The sequence below is a fragment of the Vulpes vulpes genome, chromosome 15 (assembly GCF_048418805.1).
Source record: "Vulpes vulpes isolate BD-2025 chromosome 15, VulVul3, whole genome shotgun sequence".
NCBI classification, from domain to species: Eukaryota; Metazoa; Chordata; class Mammalia; order Carnivora; family Canidae; genus Vulpes; species Vulpes vulpes.
In genome coordinates this window covers 46817378-46833656 of record NC_132794.1, presented here as the reverse complement: position 1 = coordinate 46833656, position 16279 = coordinate 46817378, and the positions used below count along the sequence as shown (strand labels likewise).

General features: G+C 39.7%; 1 protein-coding gene, 1 non-coding gene and 1 pseudogene across 2 annotated transcripts in view; 2 read left to right on the top strand and 1 right to left on the bottom strand.

Moving 5' to 3' along the window:
* The window catches only part of GPR176 (G protein-coupled receptor 176), a 137283-nt gene that overhangs the window by 96563 nt on the left and 24441 nt on the right, over positions 1-16279 (top strand). The window lies entirely within an intron of this gene.
* On the bottom strand, positions 1667-3056 carry LOC140595605 (hsc70-interacting protein pseudogene; annotated as a pseudogene).
* LOC112920101 (U6 spliceosomal RNA) lies at positions 3676-3782 on the top strand. Its single transcript, XR_003235022.1, has one exon. It is a non-coding gene; the product is annotated as a U6 spliceosomal RNA (small nuclear RNA).

The window sequence follows — 16279 nt, the reverse complement described above, 5'->3', positions numbered from 1 at the left end:
AGAAGTGTTCTGTAGTTTTTAAGGTATAGATCCTTTACCTCTTTGGTTAGGTTTATTCCTAGGTATCTTATGCTTTGGGGTGCAATTATAAATGGGATTGACTCCTTAATTTCTCTTTCTTCAGTCTCATTGTTAGCGTATAGAAATGCCACTGACTTCTGGGCATTGATTTTGTATCCTGACACACTGCCAAATTGCTGTATGAGTTCTAGCAATCTTGGGGTGGAGTCTTTTGGGTTTTCTATGTACAGTATCATGTCATCTGCAAAGAGGGAGAGTTTGACTTCTTCTTTGCCAATTTAAATGCCTTATTTCTTTTTGTTCCCTGATTGCTGAGGCAAGCACTTCTAGTACTATGTTGAATAGCAGTGGTGAGAGTGGACATCCCTGTCATGTTCCTGATCTTAGGGGAAAGGGTCTCAGTGTTTCCTGAGAATGATATTTGCTGTGGGCTTTTCATAGATGGCTTTTAAGATGCTGAGGAATGTTCCCTCTATCCCTACAGTCTGAAGAGTTTGATCAGGAATGGATGCTGTATTTTGTCAAATGCTTTCTCTGCATCTATTGAGAGGATCATATGGTCCTTGTTTTTTCTCTTGTTGATATGATCTATCACATTGATTGCTTTACAAGTGTTGAACCAGCCTTGCATCCCAGGAATAAATCCCACTTGGTCATGGTAAATAATCTTCTTAATGTATTGTTGGATCCTATTGGCTAGTATCTTGTTGAGAATTTTTGCATCTGTCTTCATCAGGGATATTGGTCTATAATTCTCCTTTTTGGTGGGGTCTTTGTCTGGTTTTGGAATTAGGGTGATGCTGGCCTCATAGAACGAATTTGGAAGTACACCATCTCTTTCTATCTTTCCAAACAGCTTTAGTAGAATAGGTATGGTTTCTTCTTTAAACGTTTGATAGAATTCCCCTGGGAAGCCATCTGGCCCTGAACTTTTGTGTCTTGGGAGGTTTTTGATGACTGCTTCAATTTCCTCCCTGGTTATTGGCCTGTTCAGGTTTTCTGTTTCTTCCTGTTTCAGTTCTGGTAGTTTGTGGCTTTCCAGAAATGCGTCCATTTCTTTTAGCTTGCCTAATTTATTGGCATATAGCTGCTCATAATAAGTTTTTTAAATCTCTTGTATTTCCTTGGTATTAGTGGTGATCTCTCCTTTTTCATTCATGATTTTATTAATTTGAGTGTTTTCTCTCTTCTTTTTAATAAGGCTGGCTAATGGCTGGCTAATGGTTTATCTATCTTATTAATTCTTCCAAAGAACCAACTCCTGGTTTTGTTGATCTGTTCCACAGTTCTTCTGGTCTCTATTTCATTGAGTTCTGCTTGAATCTTTATTAACTCTCTTCTTCTGCTGGCTGAAGGTTTTATTTGCTCTTCCTTCTCCAGCTCCTTTAGGTGCAATGTTAGATTTTCTATTTGAGTTCTTTCCAGTTTGTTTAATACAAGTTTGTTTGTATTGCGATGTATTTCCCCCTCAGGACTGCTTTTGCTGTATCCCAAAGATTTTGAACGATTTTATCTTCATTCTTATTAGTTTCCCTGAATCTTTGAAATTCTTCTCTAATTTCCTAATTGACCTTTCATCTTTAAGCAGTATGGTCTTTAACCTCCATGTGTTTGAAATTCTTCCAAATTTCTTTTTTTTTAAATGTTTTTAAATATTTTTAAGGTTTAAAAAGTGTTTAAAGTTTGTAATTCCTAGTAGGAAAACATTATCTGAATGAATACCCTAATGGCAAACCACTGTAGAATGTTTCAGTTTCATGTGGGGCAGAGGGGTAGGGATTCTCTTCACAGCACCCCAGCTTTCTTCTTGAGAAGGTCCGAGGTACACTGGTTTGTATTATTGCGACATCCATTAGGTGATCGAAGTTGCTTTTCTTTCAACAAGGGCTTTGTCAGAAGGGCATTATGCTTGACCTCCAAATTTCGCTGACAATTTACTGATGAGATTCATAACCTTTGGGTTGCTCTGATATTTTGACATATTTGCTGGGTTCTGGGCTACATCCTGGAAGGCCACCATAACTTCTGGATCCTGCATGGCTGCAAGAACCTCTGGGTCACTAAGAATTTCATTGAGCCCAGGCATTCCTGCCATTCCAGGCTTCCCCCCTGCCATTCCAGGCATTCCTCCAGGAAAATTACTAGGCATTCCCCCTGGAAAGCCACCTGGGAAAGAGCCATACTGAGCTCCTGATTGTCGTCTGGCTTCTTCCTCCCTCTGGGCTCTTTCATGTTCTTCCCGAGCCTTCTTAACCCTTTCTATTCTTTCTTTGATCTCTCGCTCTTCACGTTTTCATTCATACTTCCTCCAATGTTCAGCAATTTTCTGGGCCCTGGGTTGAACTTCTTTCAGCATTGCACTAGCATCTTCATCATAATCCAGTTTACAAGCAAGGGCAAGATCATGTGCTGCTTCTTCCCAATGACCCAGAAGTCTGTGTGCTTTCCCTCGCCACTTGTAAGGCTGCGCTGAATCAGGATTTATTTCGATAGCTCTGTCACAGTCTCGAATGGCAGCATTTGGCTTCTGTAATTTGATGAAGACACTGGCTCTCTTGGCATACAAAATGGCTAAGCGAGGATTTAGTTTGATGGCATCTGTGAACAAGTCAATGGCTTTCTATAGTTCACCATCATTTAGGGCATCAATGGCAGCCACTTTTTTATCATTTGCCTGATCCATCATTTCCTCGGTTATCTCTACATTTTCATCTCCCATTTCTTGAGGGGCATCAGTATCTCGTTCAATTACACCTTCATTGTCAATTTCTAGATCACTTTCCTCACTTGATGGTTCTCTGTCTTTATGTTTTCCTCCGCCTTCTTACTATCTGTTTTTTCTTCCTTGATATTGTCTTCTGATTTAGTTTTATGAGTAGCAGGTGGTATTTTACCCCCCATGCTCTCCACCCACTCCCGCAGGAAACGCATTTCCTCGGTGTGCAGAACGCTCGGATCCTGCTTACACATTTTCACGAAGGCCCGAAGCTCTCTCACTTTGTGGGGGTCCATGATCCAGAGGCGCTGGCGGGCGGCGGGCGGCCTCTTCCAAATTTCTTATTGTGATTTAGTTCTAGTTTCAAAGCACTATGGTCTGAAAATATGCAGGGGACAATCCCTATCTTTCGGTATCGGTTAAGACCTGATTTGTGACCCAGTATGTGGTCTATTCTGGAGAAAGTTCCATGTGCACTTGAGAAGAATGTGTATTCAATTGTGTTTGGATGTAAAGTTCTGTAAATATCTGTGAAATCCATCTGGTCCAGTGTATCATTTAAAGCTCTTGTTTCTTTGGAGATGTTGTGCTTAGAATATCTATCAATTGCAGAAAGCACTGTGTTCAAGTCTCCCAGTATAAGTGTATTATTACCTAAGTATGTCTTAACTTTGGTTATTAATTGATTGATATACTTGGCAGCTCCCACATTAGGGGCATAAATATTCATAATTGTTAGGTCCTCTTGTTGGATAGATCCTTTAAGTATGATATAGTGTCCCTCTTCATCTCTTACTAGTCTTTGGGATAAACTTTAATTTATCTGATATGAGGATGGCTACCCCTGCTTTCTTTTGAGGATCATTTGAATGGTAAATGGTTCTCCAACCTTTTATTTTCAGGCTGTAGGTGTCCCTAGGTCTAAAATGAGTTTCTTGGTGCTCGCTTCGGCAGCACATATACTAAAATTGGAACCATACAGAGAAGATTAGCATGGCCACTGTGCAAAGATGACATGCAACTTCGTGAAGTGTTCCATATTTTTATGGTGATTTGATTCATGGTTTTTGTATTTGAGTCTAATGCACATTCTAACATGATAGAGGCAATGCATTATTGTGTAGCCACGGTTTTCTGGAGAAGTTGATATTTTAGGAATTGTATTTCAGATCTTAAATAAAATTTGTTTCTAAATTTCAAAAAAAAAAAAAATAAATGAGTCTCTTATAGACAGCAAATAGATGGGTCTTGCTTTTTTATCCAGTCTGAAACCCTGTGCCTTTTGATGGGATCATTAAGCCCATTCACATTCAGAGTTACTATTGAAAGATATTAATTTAGTGTCATCATAATACCTATTCAGTCCCTGTTTTTGTGGGTTGTTTCCTTGGACTTCCTCTTTCTTTTACAGAGTCCCCCTTAGTATTTCTTGCAGAGCTGGTTTGGTGGTCACATATTCTTTCAGTTTCTGCCTATCTTGGAAGTTCTTTATCTCTCCTTCTATTCTGAGTGAGAGCCTTGCTGGATAGAGTATTCTTGGCTGCATGTTCTTCTCATTTAGGACCCTGCATATATCCTGCCAGCCCTTTCTGGCCTGCCAGGTCTCTGTGGAGAGGTCTGCTATTAACCTAATACTTCTCCCCATAAAGGTTAGGGATTTCTTGCCTTTTGCTGCTTTAAGTGTCTTCTCTTTATCTTTGGAGTTTGCAAGTTTCACTATGAAATGTCCGGGTGTTGAGCGGTTTTTATTGATTTTAGGGGGGTACCTCTCTGTCTCCTAGATCTGAATGCCTGTTTCCCTCCTCAAGTTAGGGAAGTTTCTCAGCTATGATTTGTTCAAATACACTTTCTGGTCCTCTGTCCCTTTCAGCGTCCTCTGGAACCCCAGTTAAACGTAGATTTTTCCTTCTTAAGCTGTCATTTATTTCCCTTAACCTTTCCTCATGATCTTTTAATTGTTTTTCTCTTTTTTCCTCAGCTTCCTTCCTTGCCATCAACTTGTCTTCTATTTCATTCAGTCGTTCTTCTACCTCATTAACCCTTGTCGTTAGGACCTCCTGTTTGGATTGCATCTCATTTAATTGTTTTTAATTTCAGCCTGATTAGATCTAAATTCTGCAGTCATGAAGTCTCTTGATTCCTTTATGCTTTTTTCCAGAGCCACCAGTAGCTTTATAATTGTGCTTCTGAATTGGCTTTCTGACATCAAATTGTAATCCAAATTCTGTAATTCTGTGGGAGAGAGGACTGTTTCTGATTCTTTCTTTTGTGGTGAGTTCTTCCTTCTAGTCATTTTGCTCATTGCAGTGGCTAAAAACAAACTTTACTGGAAAAAGGGAAGGAAAACAAGGGGGGGGGGGGACAAACAAAAAATAAGGAGGGGTATCCCCTGATTCTATATACGGTAAATCCCTCGACTTCCCCTGGAGCTTTCCAGCGCTGCTTGGTTAAGAACTTGCTCTTCCCCTGTCCTTCTAGCTGGTCTTCTGAGGGAGGGGCTGCTGTGCTGATTCTCAGTGTGTGAACCTGGGGGAGCTGCCCCACCCTCTGCCAGGTGCACAGTTCAGTGGGAGCTGTTTATCCTGTGAGGCCCCTGTTCCCTGGTGGCCCCACTCCATCCCGTGCACAAGGTGACACAGGGAGGAACAACAGTGGCGGTGGCCAGCCTTCCAGCCCTGGAGTCAGCTCCCACAGTAACTACCAAAGTCTCCCAGTCCGTAGGGGCCTGGAGGCTCAGGGGGTGGGGGGCACTGATATGCACAGCTTGGGGCCACCCGGGGGCAGGAGCCTCCTCGCTGTCCTGTGTCCTCCTGGCCTCCACCTCCCCAAGGGGAGGATCCTGGGCTGTGTGTTCCGGCACCCTGGGCTCTGGAGCCTGTGCCACTGGAATCACACTCTGGGGCCACGCAGCCCCCTCCTCGCAGAGTCACCTCCCTAGCTGCTGCCTGATGTCAGTTTCTTTATGTCTGTTAATAGTTGGTTTTTGTGCTCTTATATTGGATGCATAGACATTTACAATTGTTTTCATCATTATGTAGAGTCCTTCTTTGCCTTTTGGTACAGTCTTTGTTACAAAGTATATTTTGTCTGATAGAAGTATTGCTGTCCTAACTTTCTTTTCGCTTTAGTTTGCATAGTTAAATGTTTTTCCATCCATTTACTTCTGATCTGCATGTGTCTTTAGGTCTGAAGTGAGTCTCTCTCTCTTTTTTTAAGATTTTATTTGATTTATAAGCCTGATACCCGACTTGATCCCAGGACTAGATCCCGGGACTCAGGAATCACACCCTGAGCTGAAGGCAGACGCTCAACCACTGAGCCACCCAGGCATCCCTGAAGTGAGTCTTTTTTAGACAGCATATAGATACCCATTTAGTTACCCTGTATCTTCTGATTGGAACATTTAGTTTATTTACATTTAAAGTAATTATTGATAGATGTATACATATTGCCATTTTGTTACTTGCTTTATGGTTGTTCCTGTAGTTCTTTTTTGTACCTTTTTTTTTCTTCTCTTGCTCCCTTCCCTTGTGGTTGAATGGCTTTCTTATTGTCATACTTGGATTCCTTTTTCTCTTTTTTTTGAATGTGTATGTGCTATAGGTTTGATTTGTGATTGTCATTAGGTTCATATATAACATTTTATGTGTATAGCCGTCTATATTAAGTTGATGGTAACTTAAATTTGGACACATTGTAACAGCACTACATTTTTACTCTTCCTGTCGTGTTTTATATATATGATGTCATATTTTATATATTTTTATTTTGTGAATCCCTTGACTGATTTTTATAGATACAGTTATTTCACTGCTTTTGTGCTTTCACTTCCTTCCATATTGGTTTTGTAAGTGCTTTAACTACTACTTTTATTTTTTTTTAATTTTTATTTATTTATGATAGTCACAGAGAGAGAGAGAGAGAGAGAGAGAGAGGCAGAGACATAGGCAGAGGGAGAAGCAGGCTCCATGCCGGGAGCCCGATGTCGGATTCGATCCCGGGTCTCCAGGATCGTGCCCTGGGCCAAAGGCAGGCGCTAAACCGCTGCGCCACCCAGGGATCCCTAACTACTACTTTTAATGTATGTTTACAATTATCTGTGAAATTTTTTCCTTTCATAATTTTCTAATGTTTAGTTATGGTCTTTTCTATCCACTCAAAATATTTCCCATAAGACTGTTTTAGTGATGAACTCCTTTGACTTTTGTCTAGGGAACTCTGTCTCTCCTTCTATTCTGAATGATAGCTTTGCTGGGTAGAGTATCCTTGGCTGCAGATTCTTTCCTTTTAGTACTTTGAATATATCATGGCACTGTTTTCTGGCCCACAAAGTTTCTGTTGAAAAATCAGCTGAGGGACCCCTGGGTGGCTCAGCAGTTGAGTGTCTGCCTTCGGCTCAGGGCATGATCCCAGAGTTCCAGGATCCAGTCCCACATCGGGCTCTTTGCTTGGAACCTGCTTCTCCCTCTGCTTGTGTCTCTGCCTCTCTCTCTGTCATGAATGAATAAATGAAATCTTTTAAAAAAAGAAAGAAAGAAAGAAAAATCAGCTGATTGTTTTCTGGGGTTTCCCTTGTATTGTAACTGTTATTATTTTTCAGGGTCTTTTTTCTCTTGTTGCTTTTAAATTCTGTCTTTATCACTACTTTTTGCTATTTTAATTATGTGTCTTGGTGTGGACCTCCTTTGGTCAATTTTGTTTAGAACTCTCTGTGCCTTCTGGATCTGAATATCAGTTTCCTTCCTCAGATTAAGTAATTTTTCAGTAATTATTTCTTCAAAAAAAATTTTTATCCCCATCTTTCTTCTTCTTTTGGAATCCCTTTAATGTAAATGTTACTACGCTTGATGATGTCACTGAATTTCCTTATCCTATTTTCATGTTTTATTATTATTCTTTCTTTTTGATGCTCATCTTGGTTACTTTCCATTATCCTGTTTTCCAGATTGCTGATCCATTCTTCTGCATCCTCTAATCTTTAATTTGCATAGTAAATGTTTTTCCATCCATTCACTTCCAATCTGCAGTGTCTTTGATTCCCTATAGTGAGTTTTTTTTTTTAAGATTTTATTTATTCATGAGAGACACAGAGAGAGGCAGTGACATAGGCAGAGAAAGAAGCAGGCTTGCAGGGAGCCTGATGTGGGACCTGATCCCATTACTCCAGGATCATGCCCTGGGCTGAAAGGAGGCACCCAACCACTGAGCCACCCAGGCATCCCTCTGGTGAGTTTTTTATTTTAATTTTTTATTTTAGTTATTGGGTTCTTCATCTCTGACCAGTTCTTTTTTATATTTTCTCTTTGTTGAAAGTCTCACTGAGATTCTCCACTCTCTTCAGTGAGTATCGTTATGACCATTACTTTGAATTTTTATCAGTCATATGGCCTATCTCTATTTTATTTAGCTCTTCTGCTGTGGTTTGTCCTGTTCTTTCATCTGAGACACATTTTTCTGTCTCCTCATTTTGTCTGACTCTCTGTTTCTAAGTATTATGAAGGAGAAAAATGACAATTCTAAATGTTGTAGTATGTCAGTGTTTCCTTGATCATTGTGTATATGCTCACCTTTGTTTCCTTACATGGGGTAATATTAAAATTTGTTGGCCAATACTTACCGGCCAGTATTCTTCCTTTATCCATGGTATTTGCATGCTTGTACCATTATAAGAATAATGTCAGGGGCAAGACTAAAGGAAACTGAGGCTTAATGAAAGTTAATCTGTTTCTTAATGAAACAGATTTTATATTTTAATTTATTTATTTCATCCACATAGAATCAGTGACATTGATTGCACTGTGAAAGCCAGTAATTTACAAGCCCACAAAATGGAAAATCAATATTTCACAGAATAGAAAAATCTTTCCTCTGTCTTTTGTTTTATAAATGGGAAAATAAGAGGTCACATCTCCTCATTGATCTTAGTGTTTTAAACAAGCTAATAGCATGCATGCTGATTTTATTTTGAATCAGCAGGAAAATTACATAATAAATAGCTCAGTGTTATTTAAATCAATTAGAATTAAAGAGAAAATGCAAGAATTGGAAGCTGATTATTTATGAAATGTTCAAATATTAGGAGAATTCTCCTCTGTTTATCTGTGTCAGTGTAGTCACCATAATTATGACTCTTGGATTCTTAGAACATAATACAAAGCCAAGCAATCTTTTGGCCGGTTTTCATCAATGTGACTAATGGAGATTCAAGCACAGACGGCCTGGGTTGCCTCAAATAGTCACTGGGAAATGCATATACAAAATAGGGCTCGGCATGAGAAATGAATGGAGTTGGGATGCCTGGGTGGCTCAGCGGTTGGGCATCTGCCTTTGGCTCAGGTTGTGATCCCAGGATCCTGGGATCGAGTTCTGCATCAGGCTCACTGCAGGGAGCATGCTTCTCCCTCTGTCTATGCCTCTGCCTCTCCCTGTGTGTCTCTCATAAATAAATATATAAATTAAGAAAAAAAAGAAATGAATGGAATTGAAATCATTCTCTAATATTTTACTCTTGAGTTTTGCTCTCTTCTTCCTCCCCCCTGACTACTTGAGGGAAATGGAAGAAGAAAGAAAAAGTGTTAGGATTTACTTCCTGAAAGGTAATGTTTTTGCCCACCTATGTGCACCTCATTACAAGTACTTCCAAGATCGTGTTACACCTGCAAGGCTCTTAAATATGGCCTGCTGGTTTCTGTGTTGCCTCACAAGGAACCACATCAAAGTTCAGGGTCAAGACTGAGGTGGTCTCAGTTATCAAGCTCCTTTCTTGTTACCCGTGTACCAATCTAATTTTTTCTTACTTTACTCCTTCCTTCCTGTGGAGCTCTTGGCTTCTAGTATTTTGTCTGAACATGTATTCCATTTTCTTATGTTGTCAGTTGGCCTGATGGGCTATGTTTAGTAATTCATCTTTTCAATACCCCTTGTGATCTGTTCTCAGTGTTTCTGTGGCTTTAAGATCCATCACTTCCTTACAGAGCCTTCCTTGCCCTGGCTGTTTATGACCTTGTCCTGGATCTGGCCACTTCCAGCTTTTGTCCCATCTGCTGCCCTGGCTTTCCTAGTCCCAGCTCCTCACTCTACAACGCGCCCCCCCCCCCCGCCCCCGCCACAGTTGTTGACCTTCTCCTTCGCAGAGATGGGAAAGTGGTGAAGGGAACATGGCAAGTCTACTTTAGAGCACATTTAACCTCTCCAGTAGTGGGAAAGTGGCTCCAAATTTGTTAGAATTAAAATACCATTCCTTGCTCTTCATCCTCCAGCCTCCCCCCTTTCTCTTGTCTGTCCTCCCAGATTCAGCTACAGAAAAAAGAATGGAATTTTCAACTTTTAATCAATGTCATTGTCATATTGTGCCAGATTGTAAGGAGTAAGAGACTCCCATTTCCGTAATCTTATTCCTCCATCTCACATCAGACATGCTGGGTCCCCGTGGACTGAAGCAGAATCAAGCTCACTTTCCATTCTTAGTCCTCTAATTATCTTGCCCTTGTGTTCTTTGGAAATATTTCCAACATAATTTTCTCTTTCAGACTGCATAATTATAGTTACTGGAACACACTTCTAAGAGAATAGAGTGCATGAGTATTCTGTGTACGTTCACTAGACTAATTATAGTATAGCATGATGTATCATTGTCAAATGCATCTCTCCCTAGCTCTCTGATACTGTGTGTTGGCAATGGGAAGATAGTAAATATCTTGTTGGTCAGAGGCAGTTGCCATCAATAGGTGAACCTACAAAATTCAGTACACAGGAAAAAAGATTCTGGTGATTCTGATAAAGTAATAACAAACTTCAAGCTTTTATTTATTCATTTATTTAAGTATTTATGAAGCAACTCTTAGATATGAAAATGTGATTGGTGCTCATGAGGATCAATGGAATTTTCAGATGGAGTTCTTTTCAGGCTTTATAACATTATAGTATTTTAGGGGAAAAATAACCCCTCGAGGCCAAATGCAATATGAGTGCTTACAGAAGATGTAGACCCTGCCTTCATAGATTACATGAGCAAGTTAATATAGGCAAGGACTTTTTAGTGAGATAGCCTGTGTAGTAGATATTTAGGGCAATGAACTACCTCACCTCCAGCTCATCAAGAATGCCTTGTTTGGATGCAGAAGCTTAATGATATTAGATAATTTGTTTCATCCTTTTCTTGGAAAGTTTTCTTTGTTATACCTATGGAAGCGGAAAAGGAACTTGGGCTTATTATAGGGTTGTGACAGTGTCACAGTTAGATGAGACCAATGATAGACTCTTGGCCTGGCTTTTTTGGGAATAATATACCTTTCAGGGTGGTTAATGCACATCCTGTGAAAGATCAGAAAGCAAGGTATCTCATGAAGGTATGAACATTTTCTAGTCAGTTTATATGGAAGGAATTTGAGTAGTCAAAGAAAGGAGAGTTACCAAGTTCAGAGTCTGTGTTTTTTTTTTGTTGTTGTTGTTGTTGTCTTGTGCATCTGTGTGGTATCTTCCTATGTGTTAGGAAAGAGATGTGAGCTTATTTCAGGGGCTTTGTGACTCCCCAATGCAAGATAGCCCCTAGGATCTTTTTGTCTTGATGTGCTCTACAGTTTGCCTTACCTTTTGGGGTACCACTGTTGCTAAAATCTATGTGTATTTGTTGTAGATTCACCTAAAATCCTTTGTGCAGCTTCGCAGGAGCTGACTGGAAGAGGCTATCATTGAAGTTTGTTTTTTTTTTTTAATCTATTCCTATGTATTACTAAAGTGAATCTTGTTAATATTTTATCTGAATTATTCATTGTGAGCAAGTATTCCAAGGAGAAATCATCCAAGGTTAGATTGGGGATATCTATTTCATAAGATACTTTTTATTCAACGTCATTATTTAAAATTCATCATGAATTTTAATAACCTTACCGCATAGCTCCTTCCTGCTAATTCAATTCCTGCTTAATTTGAACCTCCTGTATCATTTCAGAAAAACCTGTCGAATCAAATTAATTGTAACTGAGGTAACATAATTTTTTCATGCTGATAGAGATTAGCTTAAACAGAGTTGGGCAGACATTAGCTGGTTTAATCACAAATTATAGAGTTGGGCAGAGATTAGCTGGTTTAATCACAAATTGACTCTTCATTAGTGAAGGAGAGGCTCACATTTTTAAATGGGGAAGAAAAGCAGGGCAGCCCCAGTGGCGCAGCGGTTTGGCGCTGCCTGCGGCCGCCGGCGCAACCCTAGAGACCCAGGATCGAGTCCCACATCGGGCTCCCTACATGGAGCCTGCTTCTCCCTATACCTGTGTCTCTGCCTCTCTCTCTCTCTGTCTCTATGAATAAATAAATTTAAAGAAAAGAAAAGCAAATTGTATTGAAAAGCACCAGCCACCACTCTGGTACAAGCTGGTTTCTCCCTCACATTCTTTTTTTTTTTTTTTAAGATTTTATTTATTCTTCTTCTTTTTTTTTTAATGGTTTGGGGTTTTATTTTTTAAAAGATTTTATTTGTTTATTCATGAGAGGCACACAGAGAGAGACATTTTATTTATTCATGAGAGACACAGAGAGAGAGAGGCAGAGACATAGGCAGAGGCCGAAGCAGGCTCCCTGAGTGGAGCCGGATGTGGGACACCATCCCAGGACCCCAGGGTCACACCCTGAGCTGAGGGCAGAGGCTCAACCACTGAACCACCAGGCGTCCCTCTCTCTCACATTCTTGTTGGCCATAATTCTGATACTGGTGACAAAAAAAAAAAATTACTTATTACCAACCAGTGCTGACTTTCTGAGTAGCTGGGAAACTTACCCATGGGGATTATAGAAAGTAAGTTTTTTTTTTCTTTTAAGTCAGAATTAAAAGTATCCTTTTTGGAACTATTTAAACTTTCCTGTGGAAGTGTGAACTTAGAAACTTAGAAACTTTCATGTTGGTGTCCCCTCCCACCAGGCCCACAGTGCTTAACAGTGCCTTGTTTTGAACCCTCTGGTACCATTTGCCTTCTCTCCACTGAGGAGTACTTTGTTCCCCTCTGGGCTTTCCCTCCTTCTTCCTTGCTCGCTCTCTCTTTCTTAGGAAGGGGAATTCCCTGTAAAGGTTTTGCTTGGGCAGCACATTTGAGGGTTCAAAGAAAAACATGGATTTCCAGGCTCATTCCATCCCATCATGATGCTGCAACTTTGAGCAGTAAGTGTTGGGCAACCAGAGATCATATCTTAAGGGTATCAAAGGGTAGTATATGATGTTGGGAAGTTTGGATTTGTTTTTTGTTAATGGCAATAAGGAACTCTTGAATGCTTTTGGTAAAATGAATCCGGTTACTTTTGTACCTCTGTTCTTTTTTTTTTTTTTTAAGATTTTATTTATTCATTTGAGAGAGAGAGAGAGAGAGAGCGCACCATCAGGGGGAGCAGCAGAGAGAGAGGGGGGAAGCTGACTCCATGCTGAGTGGCGAGCCCAACTCAGGGCTGGATCTCAGGACCTGAGCTCAGGACCTGAGCTGGATCATGACCTGAGCTGAGGGCAGATGCATAACCAATGGAGCCACGCAGGTGCCTCCTCTTCTCTTCTTTAAAATGGACTTAATTCATCATTCTCACAGTAACTTGTTCTCTGGCAATTTTTTTAAACCAGTTCTGCAAAATCAAGATCATGAAACTATGTACAAATCATACCTAAATAAAATGAAGCAATACCATCAGATATTCAGGATCACTTGACTTTATAGTGATAGTGGTAAGAAATCAAATAGTTTTTTTCCATTTTAATTAAAATTCATTTTTTCTTTCTAATTTTTTAGGGGGGTGGGGGAGGAGGGTCAGAGGGAGAAGGAAAGAGAAAATCTTAAGCAGGCTCCACACTCATTGTGTCTCACTTTCACCATGCTGAAATCATGACCTGAGCCACAATGAAGAGTCCTACACCAGCAGGGAGAGCAGCAGAGTTAGAGGGGGGAGCAGACTACACCAGCAGGGGGAGCAGCAGAGGGAGGGGGGCGGGAAGCTGACTCCATGCTGAGAGAGCTGAGCCCAACTCAGGGCTAGATCTCAGGACCTGAAGATCATGACCTGAGCTGAGGGCAGATGCTTAACCCACTGAGCCAGCCAGGCACCCCTTTAATTAAAATCTTTAATTGCTCATCTTGGGAGCCTCCATGCACAAAGGCTGCTTAGTGGATACCTAATGAAAGATGGTGGGTAATGGGTAACCAGTATGTTTGTAAAACTTTTTTCTTGTTTTAAATAATGAAGTATAATTATAATCATTGTTTTATTATTTGTAACATTCCTTGGCCAGATTGCATTTAAATGATTTTTTTCATAATGATATAAATAATCTTTTGGTCAGCATTTCTTTGTCTTAGAGGAGGACAACGAGCAATAATTACATTAAAGAAAGAATCAGCTAAAAACCTAACACAATTTTCAGTTGTTTCTACTTCCCTACGTATGTATTTTTACCTGTTTTAATAGTAATACAGATATTTATTGCTCATTTTCATCTGATATATTTAATATAAAGAATTTCTATGCATATATATAGCTTTTGAATAGTTATTTTAATGCCTATAATATTTTATCAAGTTTTATCATAAATTTACATAGCTGTTATTTAGTGAACACTTTAGGTTTCCAGCTCTTTGCCTCTATATATATTTTTTCTAAAGATTTTTATTTACTTGAGAAAAAGTGAGTGAGAGAGAGCACAAGCAGGGAGAGGAGCAGAGGAAGATGGAGAAGCAGGCTCCCCATTGAGCAGGGAGCCCAATGTGGGGCTCCATTTCAGGACCCTGGGAACATGACCTGAGCCGAAGGCAGAAGCTTAACCAACTGAGCCACCCAGGCACCCTGCTCTTTGCTATTATAAAAATATTGTAATTAACATATTTTTTAATATAACTTTTCTATTCAATGAATTTCTTTTTTTTTTTTTTTTAATTTTATTTATTTATGATAGGCACACAGTGAGAGAGAAAGAGAGGCAGAGACACAGGCAGAGGGAGAAGCAGGCTCCATGCCGGGAGCCTGATGTGGGATTCGATCCCGGGTCTCCAGGATCGCGCCCTGGGCCAAAGGCAGGCTCCAAACCGCTGCGCCACCCAGGGATCCCTTCAATGAATTTCTTAGATTGAATTTGCACAAGTGAGATAATTTTATCAGAGTATGTGTATATTTTATTTTATTTTTTATTTGAGTATAGTTGACAATGTTAATTAGCTTCAGGTGTACAACTTAGTGATTTGACTAGTTTATTCATTTATGCTGTGCTCACCACAAGTGTACCTACCCATCTGTCATCGTACATCGCTAGTACAATATCATTGACTGTATTCCTAATGCTGTGCCTTTTATTCCTGTGACTTATTCATTCCATAACTGGAAACCTGTTCCACTTCCCTCTCCTGTTCACTCATTTTGCCCAATACTTCACCCTCTTTCCTTTCTGGCAACTATCAGTTTGTTCTCTGTATTTATAGGTCTGATTCCCTTTTTCGTTTGTTCTTTTTTTTTTTTTTTTTTAAGATACCACTTATGAGGAGCACCTGGGTGGCTCAGTGCCTGAGCATCTGCCTTTGGCTGAGGTTGTGATCCTGGGGTCCTGGGATCAAGTCCTGTATCAGGCTCCCTGCAGGAAGCCTGTTTCTCCCTCTGCTTATGTGTCTGCCTGTCTGTGTCTCTCATGAATAAATAAATAAAATCTTAAAAAAAAAAAAAGGTTCCACTTTGAGTGGAACCGTATGGTATTTGTCATCCTTAGTCTAAATTATTTTGCTTAGCATGGTATCCTCTCAGTTCATCCAAGTTATCTCAAATGGCACAATCTCCTATTTTTATGGCTGTGTAGTATTCCATTGTGTGTGTGTGTATGTGTGTGTGTGTGTGTGTGCATGCACATGCATGAGCATGTGTACCACATTTTCCTTATCCATTCTCTATTGATGGAAACTTAGGTTGCTTCCATATCTTGGCTATTGTAAATAATGCTGCATTAAACATAGGGGTGCATATATCTTTTCAAATTAATGTTTTCATTTTCTTTGGGTAATTACACAATAGTGGAATTATTGGATCAAATGGTATTTCTATTTTCAATTTTTTGAGGAACCTCCACAATGTTTTCTACAGTAACTGTTCCAGGTTACCTTTCCATGAACACTGAATGAGGTTTTCTTTTTCTCCACATCCTCATGAACATTTGTTATTTCTTGACTTTTTAATTTTAGCCATTCTAATTGGTGCAAAGTAGTATCTTGTTGTAGTTTTGATTTGCATTTCCCTGATGGTGAGAGATGTTGAACATCTTTTCATGTGTTGCCCATTTGGATGTTGGATTTTTTAGATGGTTTGTTTGTGGGGTTTTTGGTGTTGAATAGTATAAGTTCTTTATGTATTTTGGATGTGAACCTCTTATTGGCTATATTATCTGCAAAGATCTTCTCCCATTCATTCAATATGTTGTCTTTTATTTTGTTGATGGTTTCCTTTGCTGTGCAAAAGCTTTTCATTCTGATGTAGTGTCAATAGTTTATTTTTGCTTTTGTTTTTCTCGCCAAAGGAGACATATCTAGAAAAATG